Source organism: Mytilus galloprovincialis, chromosome 4 (assembly GCF_965363235.1).
Source record: "Mytilus galloprovincialis chromosome 4, xbMytGall1.hap1.1, whole genome shotgun sequence".
Taxonomy (NCBI): domain Eukaryota; kingdom Metazoa; phylum Mollusca; class Bivalvia; order Mytilida; family Mytilidae; genus Mytilus; species Mytilus galloprovincialis.
The window spans coordinates 17,834,641-17,849,961 of NC_134841.1; the positions used below are offsets into that span (position 1 = coordinate 17,834,641).

The 15,321-nt window shown below is 31.3% G+C and overlaps 1 long non-coding RNA gene across 1 annotated transcript; it reads right to left on the reverse strand.

Annotated features, from left to right (window-relative positions):
- Nucleotides 1-3,238: 3,238 nt before the first annotated feature.
- Nucleotides 3,239-12,385, reverse strand: LOC143070511 (uncharacterized). The gene is made up of 4 exons (XR_012976558.1): nt 12,274-12,385; nt 7,897-8,484; nt 5,893-6,486; nt 3,239-3,329 (listed from the first exon to the last, which is right to left on the reverse strand). It is a non-coding gene; the product is annotated as an uncharacterized LOC143070511 (long non-coding RNA).
- Nucleotides 12,386-15,321: the final 2,936 nt, after the last annotated feature.

Below are 15,321 nucleotides of genomic sequence, written 5' to 3' on the forward strand. Positions count from 1 at the left end.
GATTAAATTTTGATATAATTAATGACTTTATAATTGTTATTTTACCAAACGGGGTAAGTGACTGTTTAGACCATTTTTGTAATATTTTTTCTACTTCTTGTATTCGAGGAGCATAATTTAGATTTAACATTCTATCTAAATCAACACAGAAAGTGATACCCAACAATTTGAAGGTACTGAAACCCCATTTCAGTCCCCACTTTACACATATTTTGTCTTGACTATGTTTTTTATTACCTATCCATATAAAGTTTGTTTTGTCTAAGTTAATTTTCAGTCCTGATATCTCAGCATATTATTGTAATATATGGAGAGATGCATCCAGCGAGGAAGGCGACCCATCTAAAATAAGTGATGTGTCGTCTGCATATTGAGACAAGATATACTCTGAATCGTCTATCGTAATACCCTTGATCTCATCACTGTTTCGTACTAAAATGCCTAATATTTCAGCACATAGCAAGAAAAGGTAAGGAGACAAAGGATCACTCTGTCTACAGCCTCTCTCCACACGGGAAAAGTCTGACAGACAGCAGTTCTGGGTGACAGTAGATGTAGTATCGTTATAAAAAGTTTTTATCCAATTCATAATAGAGTATCCAAAATTAAAATACTTCAGTGTTTCAAAAAGAAAGGCCCATGATATAGAGTCAAAGGACTTCTCAAAATCAATGAGTAATAATATACCAGGAATATCATTTTCTTCTGTAAATTGTAAAATATCATATATAAGTCTACAGTTTTCCCCAATCAATCTACCCGGGATAAAGCCTGTTTGATCAGAATCAATAGTTCTATTTAGAACTGACTTTATCCTTTCAGCAATACAACTAAAAGCTAAATTTGCATTCTTGTCTTTCAGTTTAGTTAATGTGCTTTGTCTATATGCCTTTTAGTGTTTCTTTGATACATACGACGTGCCTCTGTACTTATACATCCCATCATTACGTTATTGTGCTAGATAAGTGTAAATTTCTATATTCTTGTCTTTCATTTTGCTAATGTGCTTTGTCGATATAAAACTGAGAATGGAAATGTTGAATATGTGAAAGAGACAACAACCCGACCAAAGAGCAGATAAAAGCCGAAGGCCACCAATGGTATTCAATGCAGCGAGAAAATCACGCACCCGGAAATGGCCTTTAAACAAAAATGTATACCAGTTCAGTGATAATGGACGTCCTACTAAACTCCGAAATATATAAATGAAACTAAAATTAAAAGTCATACAGGACTAACAAATGCAAGAGGCTCCTGACTTGGGACAGGCGCAAAAAATGCAGCGGGGTTAAACATGTTTTTTGAGATCGTAACCCTCCCCCTGTACCTCTAGCCAATGTAAAAAAAAAAAAAAACACACAACAATACGCACAGTAAAACTCAGTTTAAAAGAAGTCCGATGTTAGAATAGGTGACAAAAGAAACTTAACAAAATGACAATGATACATAAATTAACAAAGGACTATTAGCAGTCACTGACATGTCCAGACCTTTTATGTGCCTTTTTAGTACATATTTGTTTGTTTTATAGTGATTACGATTATAACACAATGTTGACTGCTGTACCCCTATTTTTGACATTTATACCTATTATGTCTATTTGTTCTGTTCACGCATAGATATAAAATGGAATTTAATGCGTTTTTCATACAAGTGAGAGGTTTAGATAGCTATAAAACCAGGTTCAATCCATCATTTTCTACATAAGGAAATGCTTGTACCAAGTCAGGAATATGACAGTTGTTATCCGTTTGTTTGATGTGTTTGAGCTTTTGATTTTGCCATTTGATTACGGACTTTCCATTTTGAATTTACCTCGGATTTACATAAAAGCAACATAAAATTTTACTATTTTAATTATAAAAATTAAAAACATAGGAAATGCCAGAATAACCACTGTTTTATATGAAGGTCATAATAAGTAGGAGAATTACTGGTAAATATCTAGATAAAAATCCTTATGAGGACCCTTCATCCTTAATGTTGTTTGATATAATTATCATATATTATAGAAACGTGACTGAACATAAATTCAGATAAAGAAGGTGACATTATCACTGATGTCAAACTGTTTATATCTTAGGTATACCCTTTTTCAAATATCATTGACGGGTTTATTCTATCTACCAGGTCAATGATTAAACAATTGATTGCTCGAGTGATACATGTAATCCAACATCTTATCGACTTTAGTCTAACATCTCCAAACGTAATAATAAACTAAAAATGTACAATATCATAAAATGAAAAAAGAAAAAAAAAACGTACATTGCAAATTATTTTATAACTTGTCAAAGTGAAAATTGAGAATGGAAATTGGAAATATGTCAAAGAGACAACAACAACCCGACCAAAAACATCAGTTTTAAATAATATTTTATAAAAAAAAAAATCGATGCTGAGCGGTTCTTAAGTGTTCAGCAAACCAGTTCAAAATTAATCTGAGATCAGATCTGGTTTGAGTTGTCAATATCAAAGTTAATAACGGCAGCATTGGTTTTGAAGTAAACTTAAAATAGTATCCAAGTTAACCTTTTCGGCAGTCATAAAGACAGTCCTAGGACCAAATTTACTTTTAAAGTTGAATTGGTTGTTGTTCTCTAGGACTGTCACCCGTTAACGTTAACGTGGTACCTATACTACAGGGAGATAACTCTGTAAAATCAGCTAAACGTTTAAGTTACGTTGTGTTGTAAAGGAAATATTAAGCTTCTCAATGATCAAAATTGGCGTTTTTCAAACTGCTATATAACCCGTGTAATTTTTCTGATAAAATAGTTGGTTCAAAATTTTTGAAATTTTTATCTTTTTGTTAAAGGGTCAAAGTAAATACTTTGTCAAAATTTAATGAAAATTAAACGAGCCAAATTAATTTAAGTGAAAGTGTTGGATACCACCTTAAGAAGTCAAAATGATTGCTTAGCATGAGGACCGCATATATCTGCAGTTGTCTCAATGACAATCATACTACAGCTCCTCAATTTATATTAACCTGATCACACAATATAAATATGAAGCTACCGTTCTTTAACTTTGACATATTCAGTTAAATCACAAGCCATAATATTAAGTTTCATTAGGCTGAAATGAAATCTTACATTTTCAATTTATTTAAACTTAGTTTTTATAAAATTTTATCATTAGCCATTTTTATTGTGCATACCAATGCATCAAACATTGATCAATGTATTTCTAAACCCTTTTACTAAATCCTTGTTGCGCATCAATAAAATACTTACCAGGTTTTCCTAATTTCTGTTTGACATTTTCTACAAAGGTTTGAAAACTGTTGCCATAATAAAAATGGACTTCTTCGAATGTAAACTGTTCTGCAATGTAAAAAATCATTTTCTCAATGTCAAAATTTCCATTCTTTAAAAATACATTATGGATATCACATATACCATACATATAGAAAATAAAATGATTTTCGAAAGATATTTTTTTTAATTGTTTGACCTTTTTGGAATAGTTTATTCAATTTTTCAAATTTCTTTCTCTTGTGTTTTTTTTATTATAATTTTCATCAACGTGATTAGAATGATTTTAATTATATGAAGAACACAAGCCAACCCAGACTGTTTACAATCGGGAATATAACAAAATTATTAAATGTAAAGTCTTAGTTATGGAATCGATCCCACCACACATGAGGAACGTATCTTTAACCACCTAGTTGGACACAGAAACTCGATATAACTGATAGTACATGTAAGGTATGTTGACATGAGCGTAACAGCTCTAAAAACACAAGCTGTGTTTGCATTCCATATATTTCTAGGGAAAACACCCAGACCCCAATTCGCTTCGACCATTATCAAATTCGATTAGCATTATAGATATAAAGACACTTATTTTTTCAACAAGTTAGGTTTCTAGTTGGCATATCTTCTTTGATGTCTAGTTGCCATTGTTTCTAAGTGAAACCAAGTTTGAATATGTAATTATTTATAGAACACGATGATCGCCAATACAACATATCCTTCTAAATAACAACAAAAGTCATTCATTTATGATATTCATAAGATATCACCGGCTTCGAGCAACTGAAGTACATCTATTGGTAAAAGATACCTATTTTAAATTATTAATATAAAAAAGGAATATTATATGTAATATGATTGCCAATGAGATAACCAGCAACTAAAGACAAAATGACTACCTTCAATAATGAGCAAAATCTATGCAGTTTGATCTTGTAAAGCATTGCCTGGAATTGACTACAAACAGAATGCTTTATCTGATCTTTTTCAATCAAATTTGATTTTACTCTTCATTTCAAGTAAAAATTAAAAAGCATATCAGTTTCATTTTACTGTACTGCCGATATCTAACAGATAGCAGATATAGAAACCAGCACATTCGTATTTATGCACTGTTTATAAATATCTGAAGACATGACACTATCCTAATGACTGGGCAAAGGGTCTCACTAAAGACCTTCACTAAAAAAGGAGATCAAAGTGACTGTAACAACTTGCATAGTGCAACTTTACTGTAAGTACAAGCAAGATATTACCGAGAGTACTTTTAAACAAAATATATGACGCTACAGATAAAATTCTGAGTAAAGAGCAGGCAGGTTTTAGATCAGGAAAGGATTTATCGACTATATTTACCATTAGAAATACAATTGAGCAAAGTATAGATTGACAAAAAAACTAGTTCTGAATAATTTGCAGAAGGGTACCATCAGATTTAGGGAAATAGAAAAATGTGTAGACCTGATTATAGATAAGAAGACGACTAAGCTCATCAACATTATCAGTAACATAATACAACCAGTGTATTCTGAAAATAATATTATTGAAGAGGTTGAGGACTTGTTATCTTAGAAGCATCCTTAGTAACACCAATGGAACAGCAAAATATACTAGAGCAATAATAAGCAAGGCCATATATGCATTCTGCCAATTACAACCCATATACAAGAGAATATTAATCAGTCTGAAAATAAAGAACAGATATACACCAGCAAAGTCAATTCTTTTAATGGGGCGAATTATCCAATCAGACATAAAAAGGGTTTCTTCAATTCAGAACGACTTACTTGATGAAAATATGTAAGATATTCTGGCCAAGTAAAATAACCAACAAAGACACGTGTTGAATACATTACTTTGACCTATAATGGTCTATTTTTACATTTTTGAGACTTAGATGGAGAGTTGTCTCATTAGCACTCATACCACATATTCTAATATCTATACCACGAAACTAATCAGTGATGTATAGACACTAAGATTAACAAGAAGGGATGGCGTAGGACTGGGCATGTATTGAGGAAAGAAAATGAGAATATCAACAAGTTTGCTTTGCGATGGATACATGATGGTAGACGAAAAAGAACCTAGGGGGGACCTGCGAAGAGAGAAAAAAACAAAACACAGACAAATGTTACATGGACTGGTTGATGTCCTATAGGCTGACAAAAAAAGGAGGCGAAGAGGATGAGTGAGCGAGTACTATATAACATACAAAAGATTGTGCTTCAAATAAATAATGATTTATCGGAATGTGACCATTTTAGATTCAAAACTTTTGTTTTTTACTTTAATGAATCGCATAGGTTTAAGTTTTGCCTCTTGTGTTTCATTAAAATAAGTACTGCATACTCTTTGTTTTCTTAGTGCACAGTATCATGAGCAAACCTTTTGACAGATATACTTCTTTTTCTGCCTTTTGAAAGCAAACCAGATTTGTTTCTAATCCAATGCTGAAAAAGGGCAAATTAATGATAATGAATTTGTCAGTTTACATGTTTGCTCATCCATCTACTCAGAAGTACATTTTTACCACAGTAAAATTAACGTTGTTTCTGAATCATCAAGAATGCACATTTAGGATAACTATTTTTTTTAAGGTCTACTTGACAAACATTAAAAAGTTTACCTTTCATATTTTCTATTTCTTGAAGGGCTTGAGTGTATTTCTGTTCCAAATGATGATCCAGAGGACATGTTCGATACTTTGAAACTTCTATTTCAAATCCAGCTCCAGGTTGTTTGCCCAAATACTTATCTACTCTGCTGGCAATAGATGTTATTTCTGTGAAAAGATCATTCATCTCTACCTTCGAAACTTCAGCTTTAATCTTATGAACTATTTTATTCCGGATAATTCTCATTCTTTCAATGTCATCTGCTATCTCTGTATCAGATGCTGATGGGGTTTTCGCCCATCCCTGATTAGGATCATCAACAATAGCAAAGGCTCTTATAAGTTTATAAATTGTTGTAAAGTCTATTTCTCCATAACTACCGTTTTTTAGTAAATTCAAACCAGTGCGCTCGTCATGTGTCAATTTATCAAACTTACGCGGATTTTGTTTAAGATTTTTTTGAATTTGTCTGTAAAGCATTTTGGCCGATATATTTGAGCTGACAATTTCCCTATACATATTAGGAAATACATTGACGATTAGAAGTCCAAGTCTGGCATATCTGTTCAGTCCTTTTGTGACAGGGTTACAGGGGAATGGATTGTCTGTAAAAAAAAAAGTGACACGTTAAAATTGCATCAAAATGAATAATGTTTTAAGACGTGTTTTTTTTATTTCAAATTGGTTTATCAAGTAATTTCAAATTTGTGATATTCGTTTCTTCACAAGCTATGTATGTATTCAATCAGTTAAAGTCCTGTTAATATTTGTCTTTATAATATTAATTTTTCAAACTTTCATATGAAGGCGTGTTTTGTGAAAATAAAATTCAAGACGTTATCGATGATGTCTGGTGAAAACAAACGTGAATGTGTAGAAAAAATATAAATCCTAATATTTTCTTTTATCATTTCATTATAAATCTTATTTTCAATGCTAGAAAACAAAATAACTAATCAAAGATATCAAATATCGAAAAATATCTAACTCGTGACCTCACAACGTCAACACTGATAATTAACTCATGAGCTACGCGCATTCGTTATTTATTGTGTTGTTCGGTCACTCGTTGAATATTTTTCTCTATTTGAATTCTTCGATTATTTATTCTTTAAATATCTTAGACTATAACGTCTACATGAACAATTTATCAAAGTTTCATGAAAATTGGTAAACGCGTTTTTCAGTTTTTGTCCGACGTGTTGACGGCGGGCGGACAGACGGACGGACAGACGGACAGACGGACGGACGAATAACGATTAAGCTTTAATTTACAGTAAACGGACTAACAAAATGCGAAAGACAAACAGGACCACAGAAGACTACATAAATGATTTAAGACTCAGCAACTTGAACTTAATCAAAAACTGTGTGATCTCATTTTCCCCCAATATTGCTAAAATTGCTCCAATTTATTTATGCTTAATAATCTGAACTCAAATTTGCATTCTTATCTTCGAGACAAATCAGATATAAACACTTCTTTATATTAGAACGTATGTCTATTGCGAAAATGACTTTGTGTGTACTGCGAAATTACATTTAAAGATCAATTTGACTTTAATGCCAATATCCATTGATTTAATTCTACCGGATTGTAATAACATAAGCAACACGACGGGTGCCGCATGTGGAGCAGGAACTACTTACCCTTCCGCAACACATAGGATCACCCAAGTTTTTGGTGGGGTTCGTGTTGCTTATTCTTTAGTTTTCTATGTATTGTTATCTGTACTATTATTTGCCTTTGTTTTTATTCTAGCAATGGCGTTGTCAGTTTATTTTCAATATATGAGTTTGATTGTCCATTTGGTATCTTTCGTCTCTCTTTTTTTACAAACAGAGCAAATTCATAAAGTATGCCAATGTTTACAAAGTGCAATAATTTCAGAGCTCCGTTTGTGCTGTACTTTGATAATCTTACAATAGTATGGCTTATACAGTCGACCAGATTACACATGATGAATTTACTCGGTAGACCGATTGAATGAACATAAAGTCTACAATATACTTACTTTTAATTTTATGCATTTTCCGCAGATTATTTAGTAAAGTCGAAATTTCATCTTCTTCGAGTGTGTCCTTGTTGCCGATTTCACAAGAATATATGGAATCTTCTGACTTGTTTGATTCTTTCTTAAAACGAGCTATTCTTACACTAATTTCCTTTACTTTCTGAATAACGGATGAGTAAATTATCTCACTTACGTCATGTAATGGCATTAAAATAACTGTGTTTGATATTTGTCTAATTCTTTCAATATCATCTGCTAATTCTATGTCTGCATCTTCGATTTCATTCCCCCATCCCTTTCTAGGTGGATTAATCCATTCAAAATGCCTAAGCATTTTGTAGCAAAGTTGAATATTAAAAAATGAATATCCATTGTTTATCATAGTTAGCACTATTGAAGTCTCATCTTCAAAAAGTTTGGATTTAAAATCCCGGTTGTTCTGGATACTTCTACATGCGTACTGATTTATTTCATTCACTTCAGTTAAAATAACCCGTAAAATCATCGGGAAAAAATGTAGGACTATTTGTCCCATATGCGCAAGCCTTCTTTCCTCATCTGAATGCATTTTACTTTCGTATTTACATTCTGAAAGCAAGGGAAACTTTATTAAAAATATAGTTAATTTAAGTTTATCAACAATTAATCCCAAAAAAATATTAAATTTCTATTTCACTCAAATATCCATATGAAGATGTTGAGTCTGGTATTTTAGAAAACATATAACTTCACTTTTGTATACTCCAAATAATGTCCTAAGAAAGCTAGCTAAAGCCCGCTTCCAGGTACGGGATTTTTTTGCTGTGTTGAAGACCAACTGGTGGCCTTCGGATGTTTTCTGCTGTATGTCGGGTTTGTGCCTCTTTGGTACATTTCCCATTTATATTCTAAATTTCAAGAAAACCATTACATTTTGTTATGAAAATTTTAACTATGACCTTACATAAATTATGTAAAAAATTATTTATGGGGTTAGAATTTATACATATTTTACCACGTGTTTGGTCTTTTTAATCATTGTTACTCTTTAACAAAGTTGTGGCAAGTATAACCTTAGATTTTCTTAAATTTTGTTTGCTGAAAGCAATGAATGAACATATCAGAATTATGGTGACATACAAATATTGTTTTTGTCCCCGTTTACATGGAAACAAGTCTTCTTAAACTTTTGTTCAAAATTGCATATTTTGACGTCAAGAAATACCAACTATATTAGTTATCAGTCACATATGTTTTTAATTTTGATGATTATTGTAACATACGATCATCAAAATAGACCATTTTACAAGTAAAATAAAAGATAGAAATTAAGTCGTATAAAATGAAGGAAAGATGACAGTGTAGCAAAAGATATGTTCTGGTGTGCCATTTTTCCGGCGGAACAAATTTTAAAGGAAATTATTTCAGTATATTTTATATCACAGAAAATATGTTTCCTAATGTAAAATAAGTTCTTGAACAAAAATCACAGCTCATAAATTTTGTTCCTATATTAAAATTTTGACAAATATTGAAAATTATTATTAATAATTGGTGGATTTCAAAAATGTTTCAAAATTCTAGAGGGATAAAGTGTGTTCTTTATCTGCTCTACTTGTTGAAATATTGGCACTGAGACTTCAAAATAACAAAGGTATAAAAATAATTTAAACAAAAATTTACAAGAATTTTAGATACAATTTGATAAGAAAACATATTGTATTAAATAAGTCAATTAGCTGATGACAAAATTGTTTAATAATAGAAATGTCATCGAACTATCCATGAATGAACTTGAAATCTTTGGATCTTATTCAGGATTACTTATAAATAAAAACACAACAGAAGGGACATGGATAAGAAAACTCAAAAACAGACAAATTAGTTAATATTAACTGGACAGATAAACCTGTAAATTTATTTTGAACATGATAATGAAGAGTGTGAGAAATTAGATTTTGAAGATGAAATATCACTATATAGATATAGGAAGATGTGGTGTGGGTGCCAATGAGACAACTCTTCATCCAAATAACAATTTAAAAAAAGTAAACCATTATAGGTCAATGTGCGGCCTTCAACACGGAGCTTTGGTTCACACCGAACAACAAGCTATAAAGGGCCCCAAAATTACTAGTGTAAAACCATTCAAACGGGAAAACCAACGGTCTAATCTATATAAAATAAAACAAACGAGAAACGAGAAACACGTATAAACTACATAAACAAACGACAAATATTGTACATCAGATTCCTGACTTAGGACTGGTGCAAACATTTGCAGCGGGATTAAACGTTTTAATGGATCCAAACCTTCTTCTTTTTCTGAAACAATAGCATAATATCACAATATAGAAAAACACACAATAAAATATCAATTGGCAGGCTTAAGTCAATCAAAAACCAAAGCCATGGCAAGTCACCACTGCGAAAAATTTAACCCTTCGAAAATATTCACTTTAGAAAAAAAACCGGTTTTAAACAAATACAGGTAAATCTTGAAGTTTATACAAATGTAATAAGAAGAAGTGAAACTAAGAATATATTCCAAATAAAGAATTCTACAAGAAGAGTCAAAGAAAAAGACAAGTTTGCCAATAAATGATCACTATATTGACATTTCTGTTTTGTCAAATAAGTTATTGTCCAACACATTAGTAAAGAAAAATGTTTCGAAACCGATTGGTATAAATATATGATTAAATGTATTGTCATTAGAAACAGATTTTGTTTTTTAGCTATTGAAAAAAAAAATGATGATGTATCGACGGCAATTTTTACAAAGTATATTGCCAAATAAATAGTTATTGTTTTTGGATGGAAGGTATCAGACAATGATTTATGTAGCAAATGCTTCACTGAAGAAGATTATTATCATTATTTTATATCGTGTTCCTTTTCAAACAATTTCTATAAATCTACAAACAATTTTGTGATTGTACCAGATTTGAAGAATTGAATGAAACATTAAATTTGTATGTGTTTGGATTCTTCCTAAAATAATTAATCAACGGTCTTGTTCCATCTGTTTTTTTGTGCTTTGCAAGTCTTAATGTGTGTTGCATTGTCGTTTGTTTTTGTTGCACTTCAGTGATTCTGTTTGTTTCGTTGTTTTCTTCTTATAGTTTATGTGTTTCCCTCAGATTGAGTTTGTAACCCAGATTTGTCTTGTCTCATTTATGACTTTTGAACAGCGGTATACTACTGTTGCCTTCCTTTAATGTATTGGTAAGCGTCACCAAAGTAACATACGCTCTGTCATAAACAATGAAATTATCTATTAAATTAAAATGTCTAAAATTGTTAATGAAAACGTATTTAATACATAGTCTATTATTTATTATTTGTTTAATTTTCAAACTCGCACAATCTCTTTATTTCTCTGATATGTATACCTCAAGATTCCAAACATTATTTTATACACAAAGTAACACCATTCCCCCCGCCATAAACTATGCTTTTCATTATATCTATTTTTGAAGTCAGCTTTTACAATTGCAAGACTCACATAAATTTGATGTTGTTCACGTGCATAAAAATGCCCCCATAGAGAAAAATCTGATTGGGTGAGTTAAGATTTGTAATAAGTAGATAACAACTATTATAATAGTAATATTCTAGTGTTATAAATTGGCTGTTTCTGTATTGTTCCTGTTATAGATTCGAGGTCAGGTGTATTGGACATGTTAGAACCTAGACTTGAAAATTATCTGTCTAATTTATTTTTCCCACCTACTTTTTATTAGCTAGAAAAATAATGTGTAAAAGCATTATATAAAGTACGTACGTGGACGGCAAGTAATAAATTGCATCTGACAATGTTGACAAAAGGTTCATGGACGTGCATTCGAAAAGACATTTTCAGATTTGAATTTCTGTATCTTCTTAAAGGTAAGTTCTTGAGTTAAAATCATTTAATTAAAGTGTTGGTGTTTCTGGAAAGGCCCTGTTATAGATTTTCGATCAGCTGTATTGGCCATTGGCTCTTCGAGCCTACCTCATATCTATTACAGGGCTAATACAGAAGTAGCTCTTTGAAGATTTAATTTTGGAAAAAAACAAACGTTACAGGAATGAGAATAGAAGGACCTAACTCGGGACGTCGGGATTAGGTCTTGATTTTTTGCGGATTTTCGGAAGTATTATATTTTCATGTGAATATGGAGTTTTAGACCTATAGGGATATTCAGGAATCAATAATATGTCGGGCTCCGGGAGAGAATGTTTGCTTGGGGGGGGGGGGGGTAATAACTGCCCCATTGTAATGATTGTGTTACTGGTATATCAGTATTGTGATTGCCAGGAGTTCCACAGCATCACTGTAAATACAATTTGTGACAATAGAGGTAATTTCAAATATTGTATTAATTTTTTTGGTATAAATTTAAAAATATTTACCATGTGTGCGTCCTTTTTATTGACACATCTTCAATCGTCCTTGATTATTGATAATATTGGCTGGTTTTCTGTTGAACTGGTTCTGAGCTAATTTGACATTCAAATCAAATCATTATATTTCCTAATTAAAGGTGACCTAAAGGAATTTAAATCACAAACAAGAAATATTCAAAGACAAACGTGTATACATCCTTTTAGACAAAAATATGTATTAAACATTATTTTATGATTTATCTAACATGTACATACATTGTAGATAAACAAGCTGTGAGAGAGATATGAGTACAAGTAAGATAACCCCAATCTATATAATGTTACACCAAATCCCTGCAGTTAGGTGTTCCAATTTAGTAAACAGGTTTTCCAATTTTTTCGTTTCCTACTTTCAATATTTATCATGTTCAGGTATTTGCAAGTTAAAACAGTTTTTGGTGGGATTCGTGTTGCTTAGTCTTTAGTTTTCTATATTGTGTCTTGTGTACTATTATTTGTCTGTTTGTCTTTTTCCTTTTTAGCGATGGCGTTGTCAGTTTATTTTCGATCTATGAGTTTGACTGTTCCTTTAGTACCTTTTGTCCTCCCTTCATGATTCTTTAGTTGGCAATTACCATATACAAATACATAAATTCTTAAATTTAGTTTTTTGATAAATAGATCATATAGAAAAATATTTCTTGTTGCAGCATATAAAGGTCATTCCAATAAAAATGGTGCTTGTCTTCAATCACATTCAAATTGAAAATTAGAAAATCTGTCAACCTGGAATATATTTCAAATCCCTGAAGAGTTGAACCTGAGTTCACGACGGCAAGTTTCAATTCTTAATTTATTTAGTTTTTATTAATGTTAAGAAAAAAAAGTATGCTTGTGAACCAATAGTTTTTACCTTTTTCTATGCTATGCAAATGCATATACTCCTTGTATGCATTGTAAAGTCAGTTTGATTGTGAACTTTCTAGTCTGTGCTAAAACTTGGAAATTTGTTTTAACATGTCAATGTAATTGGGAAATTTGGCCTAAAACAATTGAACACTCAATCTTATCAAATATTTTCAATTGGATCAGCCGTGAACTCCTTTTAATTATCGAATATGATCAATCATGAGATAGATTTATATTTGCACTGTTCAGCAGTTCATGCTTAATGCCATTTGTTATTTATCAAAAAAGATTTAATGATGTGAAATACAGATTCACAACAATATACCCCTTATCTGACATTGTTGTATTTTTATTTTTAGGGATTAATGGCATCATTTGGTCGGCTCAATCTTATAAAAATTAAAACAAAATCAGTAATTCAGGATCCAGTTAGAGTTTTTTGTGAGAAAAGATTACATGCTCAAAAATGCATCGTTAGATGTGTTAACAATTACATTCGATAATGACGCTGTTTTGAACCGATAAGTCAATTATTTTGTTAATGACATGGATATTTGTTAGTAAAATTATAACACACAAACATATTCATGCCTGATGTATTGATGATGGCAAAACGACCAGAACTTTTGATTTCTAAAATCATAATGAATACAAAATTTGTCATGGTGTTAACTACATCAAATAACAGACAACTCCTTCACTTAATTCTTCAAACAGTTTACTAAAGAAAAGAAAAAAACTCCAAAATGTCATTTATCTTATTACAATGTCTTTTACAAATCTTTTAAAAAACGAGCTATTTCCCTTTGACTGATAATCTAGTGATAAATAAGTATTTCACCAAAAATCTAATTCTAGGGAAATAGCTTTTATTGAACAAGGAGGAACAGTAAAATAGTGAAAATCGAACTTGACCTGTAACTTGTCATGATTAAAAAATACACCAAATATCAAATTAATATTTTCAAGCACGAAGGTAAAAATTCTGGAAAACTGATTTGCTGGACTGACGGATGAACAGACGGACAGACATACAGACGGAGAGACAGAAAGACAGAGTGCAAACCTACATTCCCCTTTGACTTCGTCGGTAGTGGACTAATAATCCATAGTTACTGATTTACCCTGTATGTTTTATTGTGTCTTCTTTCGAGTTTGAATACTAGTAGCCGTGTGTAATACCACCATCTCTAGAAAATTAGTAAATATACTGATCAAAGATTGATATGTTGAAACATTTGATTTTGTCATTTGATTTGAGACAATCGGTTTTGAGTTCTCCTCGGAGTTCGTTATTTGTGTTATTTATCTTTTAATCCCTTACATGCCAATAGCCAGTCATTGTTCAAGAAATTTCAAATTTCAAGCTAGCGTCATTCCATGTATTTTTTATCTAAATTTTTAATTTCATCAGAAACATATGTATTATCTGTTATATTTCACTAATTTCATGAAATATCTTTTTTTAAACGCATTGCAAATTCGGCCTATATTTAAATGAATTGGATTTTAAACTAGACTGTTATTAACAGAAATTGAGAAACAACGGTTTTCACATGACACTAAAAATCTACTCAGAGTAAAACTATCTTGGTGATCAGGTACAAGAGAAATGCAAAACAAAATCAATTGCTGATGTTTTATGAGTCCAAAGAGACTACTGATTCTGTTGCATACTTGTGCACACCAGGTTTACAATACCACTCTGTTGCATGGTAAAGTTCAACCAGTTCGCCACATTTACCGCCAATTGATAAGTGACAAATTTGAGTAAAAGTATAAATAAAGGTTTAATCATTATTTTTTTAGTTAAGAAAATGCATGTACCAAGTCAGGGATATGACATATGTTGTCCATTCGTTTGGTGTGTTTGATGTTTCCAACATACATAAAAATGGACTTTTTGATAAAAACTGTATTTTTTCTGAATTGGTACATGACATTTAAAGAAATATGGTTTAATGGCTATTTAAACATCAGGAGTGACGCGCTTACGCAACTAACATGCAATCTCGAACTACATACAATATTTTCACAATACTCGTCCAAACAATTTTATAATTATCTGTACAAAAAAACGATTAGCCATAACATTCCAACCGAAACCATAACAGAAATATAAAAAAAAATAAATGCATTAATGTTGGGTATATAAAATACCGAGAA